This window comes from Gorilla gorilla, chromosome 7, assembly GCF_029281585.2.
Source record: "Gorilla gorilla gorilla isolate KB3781 chromosome 7, NHGRI_mGorGor1-v2.1_pri, whole genome shotgun sequence".
NCBI classification, from domain to species: Eukaryota; Metazoa; Chordata; class Mammalia; order Primates; family Hominidae; genus Gorilla; species Gorilla gorilla.
In genome coordinates, this window is record NC_073231.2 from 53,983,101 (window position 1) to 54,005,827 (window position 22,727).

Below are 22,727 nucleotides of genomic sequence, written 5' to 3' on the forward strand. Positions count from 1 at the left end.
AAGCCAGATGAGGCACAGCTAACAAGAGCATAGGGGAGACCCCACCATGACTACCCCACGCTGACATAACTGGTAACTGCCATGCAGGAGCACTAGCCACAATGGCCACACCTTCTGAGTATTTGCGGAGATCTTTGGGTTTATGGCTTCTCTGAAATTTTGAAAATATTATTTAGTAACTATAGGCTAATCTGAGCCTAAAAATAATTACCTAAGGAACCTGTTAAGTGTGTTTGTGCAATCTCCTGGAATTAGCATTTTCTTGAAAGGGAACCTGTGTAATCCTTTCAAGTGTCTGGTGTGTTTCTCTGAGTAACCAGTTATACTTTGTGAGGACTTTCCAATTCATCAGACTATAGTATAGTTTCATGTGCTCTTAAACATCATCAGCAAGCAAAAAATAGTAAAAGAAAAAAAAAGTCAAGATTAGAAGGAACTGGAAAACTCTCATGGGAATGCAGGTTTCTAAATGTTAAGACCAGAGAATTACATATGGTTGAGAAACAGCAGCATCTTTTCTGAAACATTAATGCTCATCCAAACCAAAGTTGTTATAGCTCAGAGCAAGAGAAATACAACTTAAAGGTGAATGATCAGAGTTGCTATGGAGATGATGCAGGAAATGATTCAGAAGGTTGCTCGGAAAAATATTTCTTTGAATATTGATAAATCTTATTAACATGTGTTAGTCTATGGCTATTATAAAATGAATTGAATATCAGGGATTCCTAGTGACTCTGCCCTTAGGCTGTGCCCATCATTTGTGACCTATAGTTAGTGGCCACAACAGGTATGAAAATGGGAACTGCCAAATGACACTGTATGCCACAGAGTTACACATGCAGAGTGGGTGGTTTTCAGATTTGAGCGTGCATGAGAATCACAATGGTACTTATTACAAGAGTTGATCTTATTCCGATTCAGGGGGTCTTCAGAAATGTTTTGTGAAACATTACTTTAAAATGAAAGAATGGGAAGCATCATAGGGTGAGGTTTTGACTGGTTTCTTTTATAAATGGTCTTATTCATACTCTTCAGAAGCCATTCCTTCAGCTACAAAATGTTAAGCTTCCTTGAAGAAGGAAATTTGGTAAATAATTTTTCAGATGATGATAAAAAGAGCCCTTTATTCATCTGCTCATGATGACTCCAAAGTTTATACTCTCAGCCCAGAACTTTTGTTTGAGCTCTAGGTGTATATATCCAACTGCCTACTGGATATCTCTGCTGGAACGTCTGATAGAAGTCTCCCCCTTCACGCAGCCATACCATAATCCTCCCTCCGAGTCCGCTTCATCTGTGGTTTTCCCTGTTTCGTCAATGGCAACATCATTTTTCCAGGAAGCCAAGCCAAAAAACTTGGAGTCATCCTTGATTCTTTCTTTTTTCATTCCCCATATCTAATTGGCCAGCAAATTCCTTTGCTTCTATATTTAAATATATCTAGAATCTGAACATTTCCCCCACCTTTTGCGATATCCTGGTCCATGCTTTTAGCCGTCTTTCACCCGGGTTGTTGCAGTTTTCCTAATTTTGTGCTTCCATTTTTGTTTCTTTATAGTGTGTTCCCAACACAGTAGCTAGAGTATCCTTCTAAAGTTAAAGTCACATCCTATCTCTCTTCTCTTCTGCCCTAAGCCCTGCCATGGCTCCTCATGTCACTCAGAGTGACAGCCAAAGAACAGAGATTGACTTACAAGGTTCAAGATCTCTGACTTTTCCGGGCGTGGTGGTGGGCGCCTGTAGTCCCAGCTACTCGGGAGGCTGAGGCAGGAGAATGGCGTGAACCCGGGAGGCGGAGCTTGCAGTGAGCCGAGATTGCACCACTGCACTCCAGCCTGGGCGACAGAGCGAGACTCCGTCTCAAAAAAAACAAAAACAAAAACAAAAACAAAAAACCTCTGAACTTTTTTTCTTTTCTTTTCAGAAACAGGGTTTCATTCTGTTGCCCAGGCTAGCCTCAGCCTCGTGAGTAGCTAGGACTACAGGTACACACCACCACAAAACACCTGGATTTTTTAAAAAAATTTTCTTAGAGACAGGTTCTCATTCTGTGGCCCAGGTTGGGCTCAAACTCCTGGCCTCAAGCGATCCTCTCCCGCCTCAGCCTCCCAAAGCGCTGGGATTATAGGCATGAGCCACCATGCCTGGCCACTCTCTGACCTTTTCTTACACCTCCCTCCCACCTACTCACTCTCCTCTAGGCTCAGTATCCTCCGCGCTATTACCTGAAGCCACAGGCTCTTTGCACGGGCTGTTCCCTCATGGTCCTAGCTGCCAGGAGTGCTTGTTCCTGGGATATCGCAATGGCTCCCTTTCCCACCACCTTCAAGTTCTGGCTTAAACACTGCCTTCTCTAAGGGCCAACTCTTAACTCCTTTAATTAAAATTTGACCCCCTCCCTACTTGCCCCTCTTCTGCACTGTGAGACTGCCAATCCCCTCTGCCCTGTTTGATTTTCCATAGCACCTCTCCCTGCTAACATGCTGGATTATTAATTTAATTTTTTCATTGATGGATTGGTTTAGTATTATTTATTTTTATTTCTCCCACAGTAGAATATAAGTGCCACAGGAAAGCAGTTTTTTAATCTATTTTGTTCATTGATGTGTCCCTAGTGCTTAGAAGGGTACTTGGCACATACTAGGTGCTCAACAAACATTTGCTGAGTAAATGGGATGAAATATTTATGAAGTGGTTACTAAAAGTCAAACACTGTTCAAAGTTCTAGGAATATCGCCATGGACTAGACTGTCCCTTCCTTCTGAGAGCTGACATTCCTAGTGGGAACTAATTGCAAATGACAGAACTGCAGAGTGGATAGCACTTTGTGTTGAGAATGCAGCATGGTGGAGCTGGTAAAGCAGCCACAGCAGCCAGGGATACAAGAGAGCACTTAGTAGTGGCCCTAAGCAAGAGACAGAGTGGATTGCAGAGGGTAGGGTGTGCAGGAAAGGTAAAGCTTCCAGAAAACAGAACACTTCACAGTGTTCAAAAGTACAGGAATTACAGAAAAGAAAAGTGAGCATGAAGAGTAAAGAATGTGCAGGAGAAAGAGAAAGAAAACTTACATAAATAGTATATAATAAAAACTCTAAATAACAGTGGCTCAACCACACAATTATTTATTCTCCCACATAAAAGAAATCCATAGGAAGGAGCGAAGTCTTGGATGGAGGCTTCATGATTCTGTCCCATCATCCTCAGTGCATACCTTCTATCCTCAAAATCACTTCCCAGGAGACAAAGGAAAGGCAAAAGATGCGCATCGCCTCACTGAGGCATCGTCCAGAACGTGCCACAACAGTTCTCACTGAGTAGAGCTCAGTCACATGGCCACACCTGGCTGCAAAGGAATATAAGAAAAGTAGTCTTTTCATCTGAGGCATTGCCACTACAAATATCTCTGCCTTAGGAATGTATGAATAAATTACAATTCATTTAGAAGAGGACCCAAGATTAAAACACAGTGTAAAAGAGCTGAACCAAGACCCTGAATTAATCATACCAAGGAGGAAGGATTGATGGTTAAAATTTTACTATCTGCATAATTTATCATTAGCTCTTTCTATAAAAATAAATTTTATTGTGTATATTTTAGATATATGTATACAAATGTGTACACATATGTATATATATACACATATATATGGTAGAATAAATTAACATATTCGTTATCTGATATACTTACGCATTTTTCCCCCTGTGGCAAGAGCGGCTATCATCTACTCATTTAGCAAAACTCCTGAATACAATACACTACTATTAACTACAGTCCTCATCTTATACACTGGATCTTCTGGCTTGTTCATCTTACTTGCTACTTTGTATCCTGTGACCTACATCTCCCCATTTCCTCTCTCATTAGTTCTTTATATTTAACCGACTGTTTAATATGTATATTTATAATTTCATCCCTAGTATGGCTGTTTTTCAGTATCTTTTTTGTTTCAAGCCTCAGTATAAGAACATCAATCATGTATTATCTAAAATAGAAATACCCAAATCTGGTCCTCTGACTGATGGGAAACAAGTATATGGGTGTTGAGTGGCGATTAGCAGGGAGGGAGATTTCATAGTTACAAAATTGATGACTCCCAGAAGGGACAGTTAGAGTTAAAAATGAAAGAATGCTTTGGTAGTTATCTGATGAAAGCTTCTGATATGGAACATTGGCTTTATGAAACTAAGACAATTTTGTTGTATCTTTCAGACCAAATTTTGAGAATCTTTTTTTTTTTTTTGAGACGGAGTTTCATTCTCATCACCCTGGCTGGAGTGCAATGGCATGATCTTGGCTCACTGCAACCTCTGCCTCCCGGGTTCAAGCGATTCTCCTGTCTCAGCCTCCCAAGTAGCTGGGATAACAGTCTCCCACCGCCATGCCCAGCTAATTTTCGTATTTTTAGTAGAGATGAGATTTCACCATGCTGGCCAGGCTGGTCTTGAATTCCTGACCTGAGGTGATCCGCCCACCTTGACCTCCCAAAGTGCTGGGATTATAGGCATGAGCCACGGTGCCCAGCCAAGAATCTTTTAAAAGAGGATCAGGAGTCATTTAAGTTTTTAAAAAATATTTGTATTTTTTAAAAAATTTATTATTATTATTATTTTTATTTCCATAGGTTATTGGGGAAAAGGTAGTGTTTGTTACATGAGTAAGTTCTTTGGTGGTGATTTGTGAGATTTTGATGCACCCATCACCCAAGCAGTATGCACTGCACCCAATTTGTGGTCTTTTATCCCTCACCCCCTGAGTCCCCCAAATCCACATGTTTTTCTTATGCCTTTGCATCCTCATAGCTTAGCTCCCACATGTGAGTGAGAACATATGCTGTTTGGTTTTCCATTCCTAAGTTACTTCACTTAATAGTCTCTAATCTCATCCAGGTTGCTGTGAATGCCATTAATTCATTCTTTTTTATGGCTGAATAGTATTCCATTTGAGTAGTATTCCACAGTTACTACTGAGTAGTATTCCACAGTTTCTTTATCCACTCATTGATGGGTATTTGGGTTAGTTCCACGTTTTTGCAATTGCAAATTGTGCTGCTATAAACGTGTGTGCGAGTATCTTTTTCATATAATGACTTCATTTCCTCTGGGTAGATACCCAGTAGTGGGACTGCTGGATCAAATGGTAGTTTTACTTTTAGTTCTTTAAGGAATCTCCACACTGTTTTCCATAATGGTTGTACTAGTTTACATTCCAGCAGCAGTGTAAAAGTGTTCCCTGTTCACCACATCCATGCCAACATCGATTTTTTTTTTTTTATTTTGGCCATTCTTACAGCCAGCTGATCTTCAACAAAGCAAACAAAAACATAAACTGGGGAAACGACACCCTATTCAATAAGTGGTGCTGGGATAATTGACAAGCCACATGTAGGAGAATGAAACTGGATCCTTATCTCTCACCTTATATAAAAATCAACTGAAGATGGATCAATGACTTAAATCTAAGACCTGAAACTATAAAAATTCTAGAAGACAACGTTGGAAAAACCCTTCTAGACATTGGCTTAGGCAAGGATTTCATGATCAAGAACTCAAAAGCAAATTTAATAAAAACAAAAACAAATAGCTGGGACTTAATTAAACTAAAGAGCTTTTGCACTGCAAAAGGAACAGTCTGCAGAGTAGACAGACAACCCACAGAGTGGGAGAAAGTCTTCACAATCTGTATATCTGACAAAGGACTAATATCCAGAATCTACAACAAACTCAAACAAATTAGCAAGAAAAAACAAACAATCCCATCAAAAAGTGGGCTTAAGGACATGAATAGACAATTCTCAAAGGAGGGTATACAAATAGCCAACAAACATATGAAAAAATGCTCAACATCACTAATGATCAGGGAAATGCAAATATTTGTATTTTAAACAAAAAGGAATAAATGCACAGTGAAAAGTAAGTCTTTTTCTACCCCAGGCCATCAAATCCCTAAACCTCTAGGCTTCTAGTGCCTCTTCCCAGAGCAACCTGTCTTACTAGTTTCTTGTATAAGGAATCATATAAAGCTGGTGAACCACATGAAAATGAATGCTTGCTTCTTATTGTCCACAGTATGAACTTTGATTTGCAGGCATTAACAGGAAGAGCAAGCACAAATAGGACCATCTCTAGAAAACCCCTCCTTGGTTATCCCAGGCAGATGTTCTCGGTGCCTTCCAAGCTCCTTCATGGCTTAAAAAAATTGTACTGAAATCCATAACATAAAATTTACTATTTTAATTGTTTTTAAAATGTACAGTTTAGTGGCATTACGTATGTTCTCATTGCATAGCCACCACCACCATCCATTTCCAGAACGTTTTCATCATCTGAAACAGAAATCCTTTACTCATGAAATAATAACTCCATATTCCCCCTCCCTCATAGCCCCTGGTAATGATTCTTCTACTTTTTGTCTCTATAAATGTGACTGTTCTAGGGATCTCATGTAAGTGGAATAACACAATATTTGTCCTTTTGGGCCTAGCTTAATTAACTTGGCATAATGTCCACAAGGTTCATCTATGTTGTAACGTGTCAGAATTTCCTTCTGGCTGAATAAAATTTATTGTTATGTATACACCACATTTTGTTGATCCATTCATCTATCAATGGATATTTGAATTGTTTCCACCTTTTGGCTATTGTGAATAAAGCTGCTATGAACACTGGTGTACAAGTATCTGTTAGAGTTTCTGCTTTAAATTCTTTTGTTTCCTTTGTGTCTTTTTATGACATACTATTATTTATTGTAGTTGATGAGTGGATGCACACATGCTTTGAATTCCCTATTAAATTCTAACCCCTTGAGAGCAGGGCCCTTGATTGTTTTTTGTCACTCCCACAGTCATACATTTGTCCATTCAACAATTCTTTATTGAGCATTGCTGAGTACGAGGCACTATGCCAGACTTTGGGGATACAGGGTGTAATGATGAACGTGAGCTGTATCCTCTAGCAGCATAGGTCTAGTGAGGTACATTTTTATTTATAATTGTATCTGGTACAATGTCTTGCACATTGTAAATATTCAACAAATGTTTGTTGACTTGTTGGTTGACTTACTGACTTCATGTATCTTCAGTGGTTCCTGAAAGTGTCATATCAATTATTGGATAGCAGTACAAATTTTTTGAACAAATGTAACAAATGTTAGAGTATGACTTTCTTGTTCCTTACTTTATTTATAGCAGACAGGATGGTGTCTATCATACAGTATGGGCTCAATAGTTTAAATAGTTTTAAAATGAAAGATGATGACGTAATTTGCCATAGAGAATTCTGACGAGGGCCAGACATTAATGCTCATATATTATGAATGGAAAAACTGAGGCATTTAAGAAAATCCAGAAAAGTAGTGACCAAGTCAGGAATAAACCTGGGTTTACTGGCCTGCAACCTAATGCCTTGTGCCCTCCATCACACCAGTGTGTAAAATTAGAACTGATATCCCACCTTTCTGCGAAAGATGTGAACTTTAATTAGGTGTAATCACACACAGTATGGAGAAGGTTTAAGGTCTTTAAATTTCCTAAAAATGAAAATGAATCAGATTCTAAAATAAGCTTGTTAAATGCTATTCTTAAATAAAAAAGATAGTAGCATATGATGGTGAATTGCTTTTTCTGCTGTGAGAGGTGAAGTGTTGCTGTGCCACCTGCTTGGGAAGACCAAGCTGTGTCTAACCTTATACATCTTTTCTCTGCTCATTCAGCTCAACCTCATTCCTGACTGTCCATGAATTATTGAGGCTTTTTGTATCTTTTGAGCAATCTGATTTAGAAATATTTAATCCTATGTTATATGAGCTAGAGTTTAAATCACTTTATTTCGTTAAGAATTCTGACTAAATTTTTCATGAAGGAGAAGGTTGAGGTTTTAATTATTTATAAGTTTTTGGATTATTTGTGAATCTGAAGGCCAAGTTTTTCTTATAAATTTAAGATATTTCAGTTTCAAAAACTATCCTGTATTTGAAATACGTAAACTCATTTAATAAACCTAAGTACATTGGGAAAGTGAGACAGAGGGGAAAAAAAGAAAAAAGAAAAAACAAAACCTAAGTACAGCACAGATTGGAAACCCCAGGAGAGCATAGACTGAATTCACACTCAAGCTTAGCTGCTCAAATCCTGAAACTGTCATTGGTCCACTGAAGGTACAGGAGTCAGAGGACCTTAATTCATAAGGCAAAGGATTGTGTATATAGATATAAGGAGTTTGACATTTTAAGAAGAGTGAATTGAGCAGAAATTCTCCAGAAGAACTTAAAGAGAACAGAGTGGACTCTTCCCCATTCTACCAGTTCTGGCCCCAAAGTTATAAAGGGCTTGGATACAAAGGTCAGACTTGTTATCTTGTTGATGCTCAGATTTTCTAAATAATGAAATGTGTTTTTGCCTTTATGACAACAGGAAATGCTCAGAAGCCTTCAGACTTGGCATAATTTGTCATAAGAATGTAGCTATTCCATTGATTTTGTTGTTGTCAAATTTGTGCATTCTCCATTGTACCTTTTTTTAGAGTCAGGAGGAGGAAGGTAACCTGGCCAAGTGGTGGCCCATGGTGTTACTTCTTTGTTACCAGCCTTACGTGATTTGGGTGAAATATGTGTAAGTGCGCATTGTGGTGGGAAGGGTCAGAGCAATCAGCAGGGGTCATATGGTGAAATCAAAGACAGGAAAATGGGTTTTGGCCAAAAGTTGTATTGGTGACTGACTCAGAATGTGTTGACTCCCGCTCTGTGTTCTGGAGAATGACTGGAGCTCTCCCTCCAGTGGGCCATACTTTCTCCCTATCCAACCATATGTAATGACAAAAAACCCTCCCTCTTAATAAGCTCTCCCTTGATCCTGCCAGGCAACTGTCAGTGCCTGTGAGAGTAAAGATCAGCAATTCTTACTGTTTTGGTCACTTAACATGTGTTCTTTGGCAGAGAGTTTGGTGTTTTGCAATACAGATGGAGAGAGGCAGTCAGAAGAGGAACTGAGGTTGGAGTCAGGAGAAAGATGCAGGCGGGCAAATCTAAGGTCAAATATTCTCTCCTGCATCTAAGACAGTGAACAAAAAGTAGACACCTTTGGTAGTTCTGGCCTCTAATAATATAAACAACTTATTTGCCAAGGTACTATGCCAAATGCTTTATAAGTAGCACCTCATTAAATTCTTACAATATGGCCAGGCGTGGTGGCTCACACCTGTAATCCCAGCATTTTAGGAGGCTGAGGCAGGCGGATCGCTTGAGCTCAGGAGTTCAAGACCAGCTTGGTCAACATGGTGAGACCTTGATTCTACAAAAAATCCAAAATTAGCCTGACGTGGTGTTGCCTGCCTGTAGTCCCAGCTACTTGGGAGGCTGAGGTGGGAGGATCACTTAAGCCCAGGAGGTTGAGGCTGCACTCCAGCCTGGGTAGCAGAGTAAGATCCTGTAGCCCCCCAAACAAAAAAAAAATTTTAAAAATTTCTTACAATACCCCATGAAGTAGGCATTATTCTTTATCTCCATGTTACAGATAAGAAAACCAAGATCTATGCTGTCTCAAATTCACAGAAAAAGAAAGTAAAAATATTTTTTAAAAAAAGAAAACCAAGATCAACAAAGAGTAACTTTTCTAAGAATATGGAGCAAGAAAGGGAAGAAACCCAGGCTGCAGGCCCTGGACACTCCAGGCTGGTCCACTGTGATGGGCCCTGGTTCAGCAGGCTCCATACTGCCCTCAGGAGCAGCACTGAATAAATCGCTCCCTTTTTCGAATACATGAAGCCAGCCATCACATCAGATGATGCCCTGCCTGAGGGCTCCCCTTGGCCTAACTCCTATAAGTAATACCCATCTTAAATACTCCTCTTTTCCAGTAATGGCACCTTCTCTCACAATGAGCTTCAGTATTCATCAGAATGCTGCTTCTATCCTCCTCTACAATCTTCCGGTTAACAATGCTAGTCTAGACTATCCTTCTAGGAGAAGGGAGGGGAAGGAGGCAGGCGGAGGCTGTGGAGTCCCACGAAAGCTCCTGGAACACATGTACCACATGAGGAAGATGCTGCCATCTGGACAACCTCATTAGCTTTCCAGCTGCCTCTGTGTGTATCTTTCTATGGACAGCAACTATGCAAATGTGATCTTTGTTTTAATGAGTGCGTCAGGTGTATTTTGCTGTAACATTATATATGATTCACTGTGGTATTAAAGTAATAACTTGGGCCAGACAGCTCATGCCTGTAATCCCAGCACTTTGGAAGGGAGAGGCAGGTGGATCACTTGAGGTCAGGAGTTTGAGACCAGCCTGGCCAACATGGTGAAACCCTGTCTCTACTAAAAATACAAAAATTAGCCAGACGTTGTAGTGCACACCTGAAATCCCAGGACCAAGCAGAGGGGTGGGATGGGGACCATTATAACACCATTGTTCAGCAACGAAGCTGCTGCCTTGTAAAACAGGCTGAATGAATGCAGGGGCTGCAGTAGAGGGGAGTCCTGTGTTGAGGAGGTAGGAGGAGATTAGATGGCACCAGAGGTCCCTTCCAAATTGCAGCATGTATAATTCTAAAAATAAAGTGCTGCTGGTATGATCTCCCTTCTTTATCAGTGGGTTGATACACTTCAACTCCCAACCCCACCCCAACCTCTCCTTGGCTCCTTAGAGGCTCTCTCACTTCTCCAAACAGTTTGCACAGTGGCCACAGATGGGCCCTCATGCATGACACAGCCGTCTCCAAAAGACTGATAGCCCTACTCCATCAATCATGGCTACTGATCTCTTAGCTCTGTGTGGGCCAATACATCCTGAACAGGGGGATGTCTTCTATCTGGTAAGTTCCACAAGAGTTAAGACCATGCCCATCTTGCTCACCACTGAATTTCCAGCACCAGTCCCAGAGCCTGATATGTAGTTGAATGACTAGAAAGTGATGAATTAATGAATGAATGAGTAATAAGCACAGTTGCCAAAAAAGACTTGGGAGAGGAAGGTGGCATTATCACCAGAATCATTTTATCCTATTCAAGGAGCTGTTTGAACCAAGATCTAATACTTTCAATAACCATAATCATCTCCCATTTGGCCTAGGTTGTGAACTGGAAGAGAGTAAGCATGCTGTGATACCCAGGAAAGGCTCCGGTGAGTCCCTCCTTAGGTTCAAACCAATCTACAGACCTTTTCTTTGAGCTGTGGCACCAAGCATGGTCTCTTGGACATAGAATGTGCTCTACAAATGTCTGTGATGGTGACTAAGTACCCCAGGTCCTTACAGGAAGGTAGTGTCCTGAATTCTGTGGTTTCCTAGCACAGAATCTAAGAACATAGTATAATAAAGCTCTAAGATTTGTTGGGCTTGTGAATCATGAAGGCTTACCCTATATTCAACTGAAGTCTCCACCCAGGGGTGCTGCCCCTGAGATCCTGAGATGTAGAAATGCACTGGAGCTTTTTTTTTTTTTCTTATGTGAAGTAGTTTGGGTCTTTATCAGAATCCTGCTCAGAATGCAATCTTTCTTTTTGAGACGTGATTCATTCGAATGTTATTTCTGTGACTCCCCTTTATCTGAGATTCTTTTAGGGTAAAATGCTATATGCAAATTTGGGTTAATTTAAAAAAATTTAAAAACTTCATTCTAATCTTGCTTTTGACTTCATTACTCCACTGAAAAAGTTAAGATTATCAGTGACCTCCAGTCACTTAATTCATTGTTGAACTCTCCAAAAAAAAAACTTTTTTTTTCTCCGTCCAAAAAAAATACTTTTCCCCTTAGCTTCTGTAACACTACATTTTGGTTTTCCTCTCACTTATGTGGCCTTTCCCTTCTCAGTTCCCTTTAAAGCTCATGCTTCTATTCTCAGTGGTTAATTGATGGAGCTCCTGAGAGCTTGGCTCCAGGGCCTCTTCTTTGCTAACTCCATACTTGCTCCATACCAGTGGCCTCAGTTTTCTTCCATATGCCGATGACTGTTAAATTAACTCCAGCTCAGATTCCTTCTCTAAACTCCAGACCCATTTATTGCCTTGACATGACCATTTGAACATTTTAGAAGCACCTCTAGCTCAATTTGTCTAAAATTGAACCTGCAATCTTTCTCCTAAAACTCTCCTAAACTGGTTCTTTCCCAGTGTTTTCTATTCCCGCCAATGGCATGAGCAACCTGCCAGTTACTTGGGCCATCAACTTTGGAGGCATTCTTTTTTTTTTTTTTTTTTTGAGACGGTGTCTTGCTGTCACCCAGGCTGGATGGAGTGCAGTGGCGCAATCTTGGCTCACTGCAAGCTCCGCCTCCTGGGTTCACGCCATTCTCCTGCCTCAGCCTCCAGAGTAGCTGGGACTACAGGTGTCCGCCACCATGCCTGGCTAATTTTTTGTAATTTTATTAGAGAGGTGGTTTCACCGTGTTAGCCCGGATAGTCTTGATCTCCTGACCTCGTGATCTGCCCGCCTCCAACTGAGGTTGGAGTCAGGAGAAAGATGAAGACAGGCAAATCTAGGGCCAAGTATTCTCTCCCGCATTTAAGACATTTAAGGCCCGGTATTCACATCCCGGCCTCCCCAAGTGCTGGGATTACAGGCATGAGCCACCGCGCCCAGCCTGGAGGCATTCTTGACAAATCCCTCTCCGTACCCTCCATTGCTAAGTCCTGCTGATTTTACCACCTGCTATGGTTTGAATGATGGTTGGTTGTCCCCACCCCAAATTCATGTGGAAACTTAATTCCCAATGGGAGACTGTTAAGAGGTGTGGCTTTAAGGAGATGATTGAATCATGAGGGCTCTGCCCACATGAGCAGAATTAGATGCCCTTATGAAAGGACTTGACAGAGGGAGTTTGCCTCTCTCTTGCCCTTCCATCCCTTCCACCCTGTGAGGACACAACATTCCTCCCCTGTGGAGGATACAGCAACAAGGCACCAACTTGGAAGTGGAGACCAGGCCATTGCCATACACTGAATCTGCTGGCGCCTAGATCTTGGACTCTCAGCTTCCAGAACTTTGAGAAATTTCTGTTTTTTATGAACCACCCAGACTCAGGTATTTTGTTATCACAGCACAAATGGACTAAGATGCCACCTAAATAAAATCCACCCTTTTATTTTCATCTTCATTGCCATCACCGTAGCCTAAGCACTTACTATTCATTACCTGGGCTACTGAAGTAGTGTACTGACTGGTCTCCATGTCTCTGCTCTGGTCTTCAATCCAAAGTATTGGATATCATAGCATATTACTCCCTTGCTTAAGTCATTCAGTGGGTTAAATCCTACTTCTCTTAGGGCAAATATCAGAATCTTTGATGAGACCTGCAGGGCATGGTCTGACCCCTGCCTACTTGTCCAAAATTCATCTTGCTCATATTTCACTTCTTCCTCTGCTCCAGCTACACTGACCGGAGCCACATGCCCTCCTTTTCAGTTCAATCCTCACATATTACAGATGAAGCAATAGACAAAGGGATATGAAATGGTCTGCTGAAGGTCAAAGCAGACTCTTGTCTTCCAGGTCAGGGCTTTTTCTCTCGTGCAGCCTGTGCTGCTTTAGTTTGTGTTATCGTATTTTGATGTGGCCAAAAAAGCCTCTACAAAAAGAAGGAAACAAATAGTGCGTGACTGCTTATTCAACTCTAATGAAATCATTAATTTTACTTAACTGAGACCTTTTAAGAAATCCAGGATATAGTCAGAGTCTGGTGAAGCTAATAATAATAGTGTCTTTCTTTGGATGAAAAGTCTTTAGAAAATCTTCAGTCCACGAAATCATATTTGAAAAATGCTCATGTATTATCCTTGGCTAATGATAGGATGATAATGTGAAATAAAGATTAAAGGTCAGTTGTCAAATGTAGCTGTTAGCCAAAAAGTCTTCCTGACAGTGTTTCCTGAAATCTTTTGAGCCCTGACATGGTTGATGAACAGAGTGAGTGAGAGCTGTGAATCATCAGAGCCTCTCAGCCAACAATGGCTTTCTTGGGCAGCAGCCTGAATGTGTTCAAGTCGAGTTGTCTGCTGTTCCTTTGTTAAACTGCATCAGAGTGTACTTTGTCACTCTATTATTGATGGTAGGCCCAAATGACAGTGTTCAATTGTGAAAAGCTTTGGGGGCTATTATGGGAAAGTGCTTATTTCATAAATTAATTCCCTTCATTGCCACGGAGTCCAAAGTTAGTGCTTTCACTGAATCGGGAAGATAGGGATAACGTATAAGCCTATCTTGAGGTGGGAAGCGATGGAGTGATCATTGTCAGGAGCATAATGGCTGTCATATTGTGAAGAGCTGTGCTACATTTGCTGAGTCCACAGTTAGGCATTAAACAGAAAAGCCTTTTCAGTCTCTTTATCCTCCAGGACTTTAAAAAGTTCTAGAGTTTTAGAAACAAGCATTAGAAATGGCCCATCCAAAGTATTTTTCAAGTTTACCCAAGATTACCATGGCAACTAAATTACTGCATGACTACAGGAAGTGCATTTAATGACATTTTTTCAGCTTATGTACAAATTGCTCTTATTAAAGAGGAAATGCTAGAGGTTGAGACCATCATGCTTTTTGTAAAGGAAGAGAATGAACCTTCTCTGGAGGTGGTGTATACTCTTAACAATATGAAGGAAGTGTGTTAACAGCCTCTCCATGCATCTCACGTAAGTGCCTGGTGACACTGCAAGATTAAGATTGTTCCATGGGACACGATTGCTCCCTGCACAAGGAAGTCAGAAAGGCAGAGTTTTACTACAGGTCCAGTTTTGGGATGATCTGGTGATAACTTCCTTTTTACATACGTTTTTGTGTCCACCTACATTGTGTGCATTAAATTTCATGTCCTACTGGGTGATTCTTTTCGTGATTTGAGAATGAAAGCAGGAACCACAGTCAAGCCTTATTATACATTTTTGGAGGATGATATTGATCCTCCAGGATTTCACATGAAGTTTTATAAAAGAAGCTTTTTCTTTGTCATTTATGTATGTATTACTTAATTTAATTTTATTAATTTTGAGACAGGATCTCACTCTGTCACCCAGGCTGGAGTGCAGTGGTGTGATCTTGGTTCACTGCAACCTCTGCCTCTAGGGCTCAGGCCATACTCCCACCTCAGCCCCCTGAGTAGCTGGGACTTTAGGCACATGCAATGTGTGCCACAATGCTCAGCTGATCTCTTTTGTATTTTCTCGTAGAGATGGAGTTTTGCCATGTTGCCCAGGTTGGTCTTGAATTACTGGGCTCAGGTGATCCACTGGCCTTGGCCTCCCAAAGTGTTGAGATTACAGGCATGAGCCACTGCACCCAGCCTGTGTGTGTGTTCTTAGAAAACAGCTGTTTCCTTATGATGTACAGATGACATTTATTATTACAACACACTAATCCTTGGTGAAGAAAATAGGAACAGCACTATTTGAAATTAAGGTTTTGCTTGAGGCCAAGAGTTTGAGACCAGCCTGAGCAACATAGCTACAAGAAAATAGAAAAAATTAGCTGGGCATTGTGGTGCACACCTGTAGTCCTAGCTACTTGGGAGGCTGAGGTGGGAGGATCACTTGAGCCTAGGAGTTCAAGGCTGCAGTGAGCTATGATTATGCCACTGCACTCCAGCCTGGGCAATAGAGTGAGAGCCTGTCTCAAAAAAAAAAAAAAAAAATCGAGGTTTTGTTTTAGTTTCTAAATTAAAGTGTTTATAGCAGGTGCAGGTGTGTATCATTTCAACCTAGATCACCATCTCTACTAAAAATTCAAAAACTAGCGGGGCATGGTACCGCATGCCTGTAATCCCAGCTACTCAGGAGGCTGAGGCAGGAAAATCACTTGAACCTGGGAGGCAGAGGTTACAGTGAGCTGAGATCGCACCATTGCACTCCAGCCAGGGCGACATAGCGAGACAGTTCCCCCCAACCCCCACCAAAAAAAAGTTATTTCTTTTATTAAATGAAAAGCTGCTACCGTAAAACTTTAACCCATAGATCCTGGCTTCACTCTCTGGATCAACGAGAGTACGATATGCCAACAATGGCAAAAATAATAGTCTTCCAATTGACAATGTAAGTGCCACTGGGTTAGAAGTGAAAGACTTGCACAGAATGGGGTCAGATTAATCCAGAAGGGATTTGGGCTTTGTTTGGGCTATATGCTGAAGTAGCTGAGGACCTTGCTATGGGCTCATGACATCCTCTCAATTTTCCCCCAAATGAGAACCATCTTTGGCTCATTTAGTTTGTAAGAGAAAAGAGCATTTTGCCTAGGGAACACTGGGCAGGGTTTGGGACTGGGAGATACAGATTTTGGTTTTCAGATTTTCCAACCTTGAAGTGAACGTTAAATTGATGGACACATCCTCAGAGAGACTTCACGGGGTGGAGGAGCATTGGAGGATCTCAGGGTAGTTATGGAAGTCCGCACTGCTATGAAACTCACCACTTCCTGTGGCAGCAACTTAGATTTTGAGCTCCTCATTGAACAATTCCTCCTATGGTGAGTTTAAAAAAAAAAAAAACTGTCTCCCTGGTAGTAGTTCTTTCATCTGCGTAACAACCTTCAAATATTTGAGCATAGCAACCCCATGTGATTTTTAAGATGACTCTTCTCACCGCTAATTCTTCTGAGTTCTATTACTTTTTATATGAAATCAAAAAAATTCATTGTTCTTTGTACTTAAAGATATCCACTGTACTTAAAAATGCTTAGACTATTTTTTGAAAACCTTACTACCTTTGCTAGACATTGTGTTTAGCACTCTACCTTTAGAGTACAGTAAATATCACTAGGAATTTTTTATTTAATTCTCACAACAATATCAGGAGATATGCATTATTAATATCTCCACTTGGCAGACATGAAAGCTCAGGCTTGGAGTGGTGAACCAACATGCTGAGTTGCTGGAGCTGATATTCCGATTTCCATCTTTCAAACTCTGAATTCCATGGTTTTAATCACCATAATACATTTGTTCTAAATTGTCTATGAGCTTATTAAAGGGCCTTATCTGGAGCCAAATACATGACTCTAAGTATGATTCCATCTGCATGGAGCAGAGTAGAACTCCCTTTGTTTTGGAGACTGTGTTTCTGTCAGTGTATCCAAGATCTCATTAGTTTTTTGGCAAGTACATCGCACTATTGACAATCAAACAATCCCTGGGTTCTTAAAATACGTGTTTTTATCAGGATATGTCTTCCCAACTATACTTGTATGGTTTATTTTTAGGACATAAGTGTAGGAGTTTGCAGTTATATTTATGAATCTTTATCTTACTATAGTTGGCATGTAATTTAGGATCTCAATTCTGGCACCCAGCCCAGTTAGTTTTCTTCTGGGCTTCCTATCATAGGTCAGTGATCCTTAGAAGTTTTGGTGGTAAATTTTTGATTGTGTTTTCATTTTAATGACAATTGAAGAAATATGATATAAACATTTGTAATTTTGACTAATTTGTATGGCTATTTTATTACCAAATACAGATGCACAATTTCAGAGCCTCCCTTTGTGCTAATACTTTGTTATAACCTGATTAGGGTAGAATAGATGAAAACAATGCACCAATGACGAATTTCACTCTAGAAAAAGGTCATATGCAATCATGGTGTACTGAGCAAATGCAGTTTTCCCAGTAGTAGGAATACAGTGTGTAAACTGAATCATCATACAGATGGTAGTACAGGTTGAGCATCCCAAATTTGAAAGTCTAAAATCTGAAATGCTCCAAAATCTGAAACGTTTGGAACACTGGCATAATGCTCAAGGATAATGGTCATTGGAGCTTTTAGATTTTGAATTTTTTGATTTGGGATGCTCAACTCGTATAATGCAAATATCCCCAAATCCAGAAAACTCTGAAATCCAGAACAGTTCTGGTCCCAAGCATTTTGGATAAGGGATACACAACCTGTATAAATAGAGGCCTTGTGCCATAGCTCAGTACCATATTCATATTAGCTATTTGGTTTCAGCAAAATGTCATGTATTACATTACACTAATTCAATTTGCATTTTATTGGGTTTGGTAATAATAAAAGTAACAAACTCTGTGGCTTACCTTAACTGAGGACTCAATGCTTTGCATGTATTATTTAATCCTGAAGCAATCTGTGTGATAGGAATTATTATAATTTCTGTTTCACAGATGAGGAAACCAAGGCCTGGGAGTTTAAGTAACATTCAAAAAGGCACAATTAATAAATGATGGTAGTAGAGTTTGAACTCGGACATTCTGATTTTAGTGCCCAATTTCTTACCTATTGTGTTTTATTTATTTTGTAAATTTATTTTGTTTTTATACTTTTACAATAGCCAGAAACATAAGCTACATAAAGCTAGTTTTGTATTTGTATATATTTAATTAATGTATGATAAAAACTATTTTAGTTTTGGCGTTAACAATTTGTTTTCAAAAGAAGTCATTACATATATTTGATAAACTCTGTCAAGGACAAATTTAATCAAGATCCCTCTGTGACAAGCAGAGCTCATTGCATGAGACTTGGGTGGGGTTGGGAATTGAGGTCATGTGCTGGGGAGAAGGGGCACTGGCTGTGGCTGCAGGCTATGTTTATTAACTGAGCTATGACCTGCCTAAGGCCAGAACTGTGACCAAGAATATATATATCATAATCCATATGACAAATGCTTAGCAATAATCTTTTCCAAAAATCTTCAACATATCAGACAATATGTTAGTTCCATTCTCCTCCCTTGCCTCCCCAAGTCCTCTCTCCCACGTCCTGTGTCCTCCTGCTATATAGTAGAGAATGGAAGCTGAAAATCAGCCAGTCCATCCAGGGTTGAAAGATATCTGCCTGTTTTCAGCCTCATTCCTCATTCTTGCTTTAAAGTGCTGTGTTTCTCAGGGGCTGTGCAATGCACAAAGTTCTTTTCTAGGCTGAATTCCCTTTTTACAGGCATGAAGCCTTGAACATTGTCCACTCACTTAAGACAGTTATCTTCTACCTGATTTCCATATTTCCAAAATATGTTGAAATCTCTCATCTGCTATTGTCTTCTCTCCCATTCTCTTTCTGTCTGGTTGGATACCATTTTAATTCTTCTAAAAAATTTATGTCATCCATGTTTTGTATTTTGGTGCATTATCTTTAGTGTTAATATTTGATTCTTGACCCTCAAGGTCAAGACATGAAGCATTACCCTGTTTCTCATCAAAGAATCTCTGTGGGTGTGAACTCCTGATGGCGAACAGAGCCAGCTGTGGGCTCCTTGACAGACAGGAGACAGAAATAAGAAGTGACTTGTGGAAATACTCCTGGTGAGCCATCAAGAATAGATACCAGCACTTTCAGCAGTTATTTCTCTATTTGCATTATTAGTATAAATATTAGAAATGTGGAATCCAAAAGATGCATGTGTATGAAAGGATACGAATTTTTGAGGTTTCGTTAATGTACATAGATCAATGCCCAAGTATCAGATTGATTAGCATTTGGGAGGCCCTGTTGGTGCTTACCTAGGAGCTTGTGATATTAGGGAAACTCTCTGGGAACTTCTGGGGCTCCCCTCCTCTTTATAGCTTTCATTTGTGAGGTGTTTATATTGTAAGAAAGAAGAGTGAGATAAATTCACTGTTGTTTCCTCTGTGTACTAGCATTTTTCCACAGAAAAGTTAAAAGTTTCAAGTTACTTGAGTAAAGACATTCAGTGTGCAATCAGCCATTTAGAGTGAGCAGAAACGTTACAACTTGTCAGCCGGCCTACATTTAGTCCACGCTTTAAGCGGTGGGTAGCATAAGATGAACAGAAGAAGAGAAAAGCAAATGGATTGGTGTGTCATTTATGGATTTAAGAATAATGGGTAGGTATATTTCAGGATATTCAAAATGCAGAAAACTATATTTTGGGAGTTGATATTGGTGTAGAGATTAGCCAAGATTTCAGGTATTTTTTTCCTCCTTCCAGAATTTGGCCAAATAATGCCACAAGTTGCTTATGCTAACGGTTCTAACACATGCCTGGTATAAGCAGAGGCAGAAAATTATTGGCTAAGATGAGGCTTTAGAGCAGAGGTGTCCAGTCTTTTGGTTTCCCTGGGCCACATCGGAAGAATTTTCTTGGGCCACACATCATATACACTAACATTAACGATAGCTGAGGAGCTAAAAAAAAATCGCAAAATCTCATAATGTTTTAAGAAAGTTTATGAATTTGTGTTGGGCCGCATTCAAAGCCATCCTGGGCCGCATTCAAAGCCGTCCTGGGCCGCTTGTGGCCCGCAGGCTGTGGAATGGACAAGCTTGCTTTAGAATGATTTGTGGATTTCTTTCTGTCTGTTCTATCTGGGAAGACATTAGAGAGCTCAGAGTGAGGGCTGTGGAGTCAGATGACTGGTTCCAATTCTGATGTTGTGGGCTGGGGTCTCTGGATGGAGTTCATTCTGCAGGGTATTATAAGGATCAACCTTTGTGGACAGGAGAGGAAAGAAGCAGATTTGGACAGAGAGAGGAGCAGAACATTCAGCAAAGCTTCAGGTCACTCCGTGGGGAGACCTGGATTGTGTAAAACCCATTTTAACTGTTCTCCAGAGAGCCCCAAAGGTCAGACCTTTATATCTCTGCTGTAATCAGCCATCTGTTTGGGCTGTCCTGGGAATGGTGTGCTCTTGGGCAAGTCTCTCTGCATCTGAGGGACACCCTGAATGAGCTGACAGCTGGAGGCTGTTGCTGCCAGCACTCCCCAAAGATGGCACAAGTCCTTCCTCCAAGTGGGGGCTGGGTGGTGCGTTTCCATGTCTACCACATCTGGGTCCCTTTTTAGAAGCTATGTAACCTTGGGCACGGTGGGGTCTCAGTGTCCTCACCTATAAAATGGGAATAATGAGCCTATCTCATAAAGTTTTGTCAGGATTTTGTGAATTATTATAAAGCTGTTAGAACTATGCCAGGCACATAGTAAGCATACACTAAATGTTAGCTATTATTCTATTTAGGTAATTTCCCCTTCAGCCCACAGTAGCCACGCTAATGGAGAAAGTCTGTAGCATTGTCAGACTTTGCAAGATACAGTTCACGCTCTGAGGAGAAGGTCATGACAGCCCTTTTTAAAAGAAATGATAATTGGGATACTTCACATTCTCCCCTTGTCACTTTCTGTTCTGTGATCTATACCGCCAGCAGAATGTGCTCATGACCTCTGAGCAATAGAATATTAACAACCTCTAATAAGCTGAAATCATAGAGAACTATTTAGAAGTGATTTGTAAATTACACGATTCTGTTCTTAATGCTTGTGCATTCCCCTCATAAAATCATATTTAACAATAGATAATTAAGGGACCTTGGTCTTTAACCCTCAGATAATTCATAAATGCACATTTCTACTGTTTTGTAAGAGTCTCAATGAAAGTTTAGGGCCTATTGGAGTTTTTCAGTTTCTATGGCTTTGAATTTTTCAAGTTTTCTTTGAAAACCACTGAATATATCAAAATAAAGCCCTCCAAACTCCATTCATGGCTGAATTTGAAAGGATTATGCTGTCATCTGAGAAGTGGCAAATTACCAATGCTGCTGCTGCTATTGAATAATCAACTAGGGAGGAATGTTGCAGAAAATGGGTGGGGGATGAGGAGATGAGAAGAGGAGAACCTATTAGAAATAAAGTTCGATTACTCCTTTCCACCCATTTGTTCACTGAAAAGATATTAATGTAGCACCCACGCTGCCCTATCAGGATACTGGGTGCTGAGATGAATAGAACATGAACTCTTCATTGGAGGAGCTTATGGTCTATTAAGGGTCATGGCGGTGGAGGGGTAGAGGTGGGGTGTAGTGGAGAGTGCACCCAAGTACGCTATTATAGACACTGTAATAAAGGCCTGCATTCAGAAGCTGGCCTTGGAAATGGCAAAGTGACGTAAGATACTGTGAATGAAGAACAAGAAGTACTTCACCACCAGTTTACTGAGGCAGCAAGACGGAGAGTGACTCAACAAGAATGAGAGTTTCACTCAAAACAGAAAATCAAATTCTGCACATTCTCACTTGTAAGGGAGCTAAACACTGGTACACATGGACGTAAAGGTGGAAATAATAGACACTGGAGACTCCAAAAGTGGGGAGAGTGGAAGGGGAGTGAAGTTTGAAAATTACCTGCTGGGTACAGTGTTCACTATTTTGGTGATGGGTTCATAGAAGCCCAGAACTCACCATTATATAATATATCCATGTAGCAAACCTGCACATGTATCCCCTGAACCTAAAATAACAAATAAAAAAGAAATTACAAAAAAAAAAAAAAAAGAATGAGAGTTTGAAGCTCAGCTGGTGGGTAGAATGGGAATGTCCTTAGAAGATACAGGGGGAGACATGTTAGTTTTGAGTCCGTGGGAACATCCAGGTGGCAATACCTATCAGGCAGGTATGCAGGCGGCTTGTGAGGGGATTTGTAGATCAGAAAGTAAAATAAAACTAAGGTTGCCTTAATAAAGTTGAAAACCAAGTATATATTAAGTTAAACAGTTTGAGATCAAATGGGGACTGAAAATCCCAAAGTAAATTCTTCATAATTCTATTATTTATGACACTAAATTTTATTCAGTTGAAAGGGCTGAAATGAAACACATAATTATAAGCTTAAAGCTTCATTTGCTAATGTGTCTGTGTCTGATTTTCTTAATTTTTCTCTAAGAATAGCTGATCTCAAAAGTATGAGGCCTACTAGTCCTTTAAAAATTTTAAAATATCACCTACTTGTCAAAATTCTGCTTATGGAGAGCTGCATAAAGTGAAGAGTGAAAGGCAGTTCTTCCCCAGCCTCAGCC

General features: G+C 40.3%; 1 long non-coding RNA gene across 1 annotated transcript in view; it reads left to right on the forward strand.

The window, feature by feature from the left end:
* The window catches only part of LOC129524291 (uncharacterized), a 66,374-nt gene that overhangs the window by 23,667 nt on the left and 19,980 nt on the right, over positions 1 to 22,727 (forward strand). Inside the window, exon 4 of the long non-coding RNA XR_010134974.1 lies at positions 11,067 to 11,117. This is a non-coding gene — a long non-coding RNA (uncharacterized lncRNA). The remainder of the gene's footprint in view (positions 1 to 11,066; positions 11,118 to 22,727) is intronic.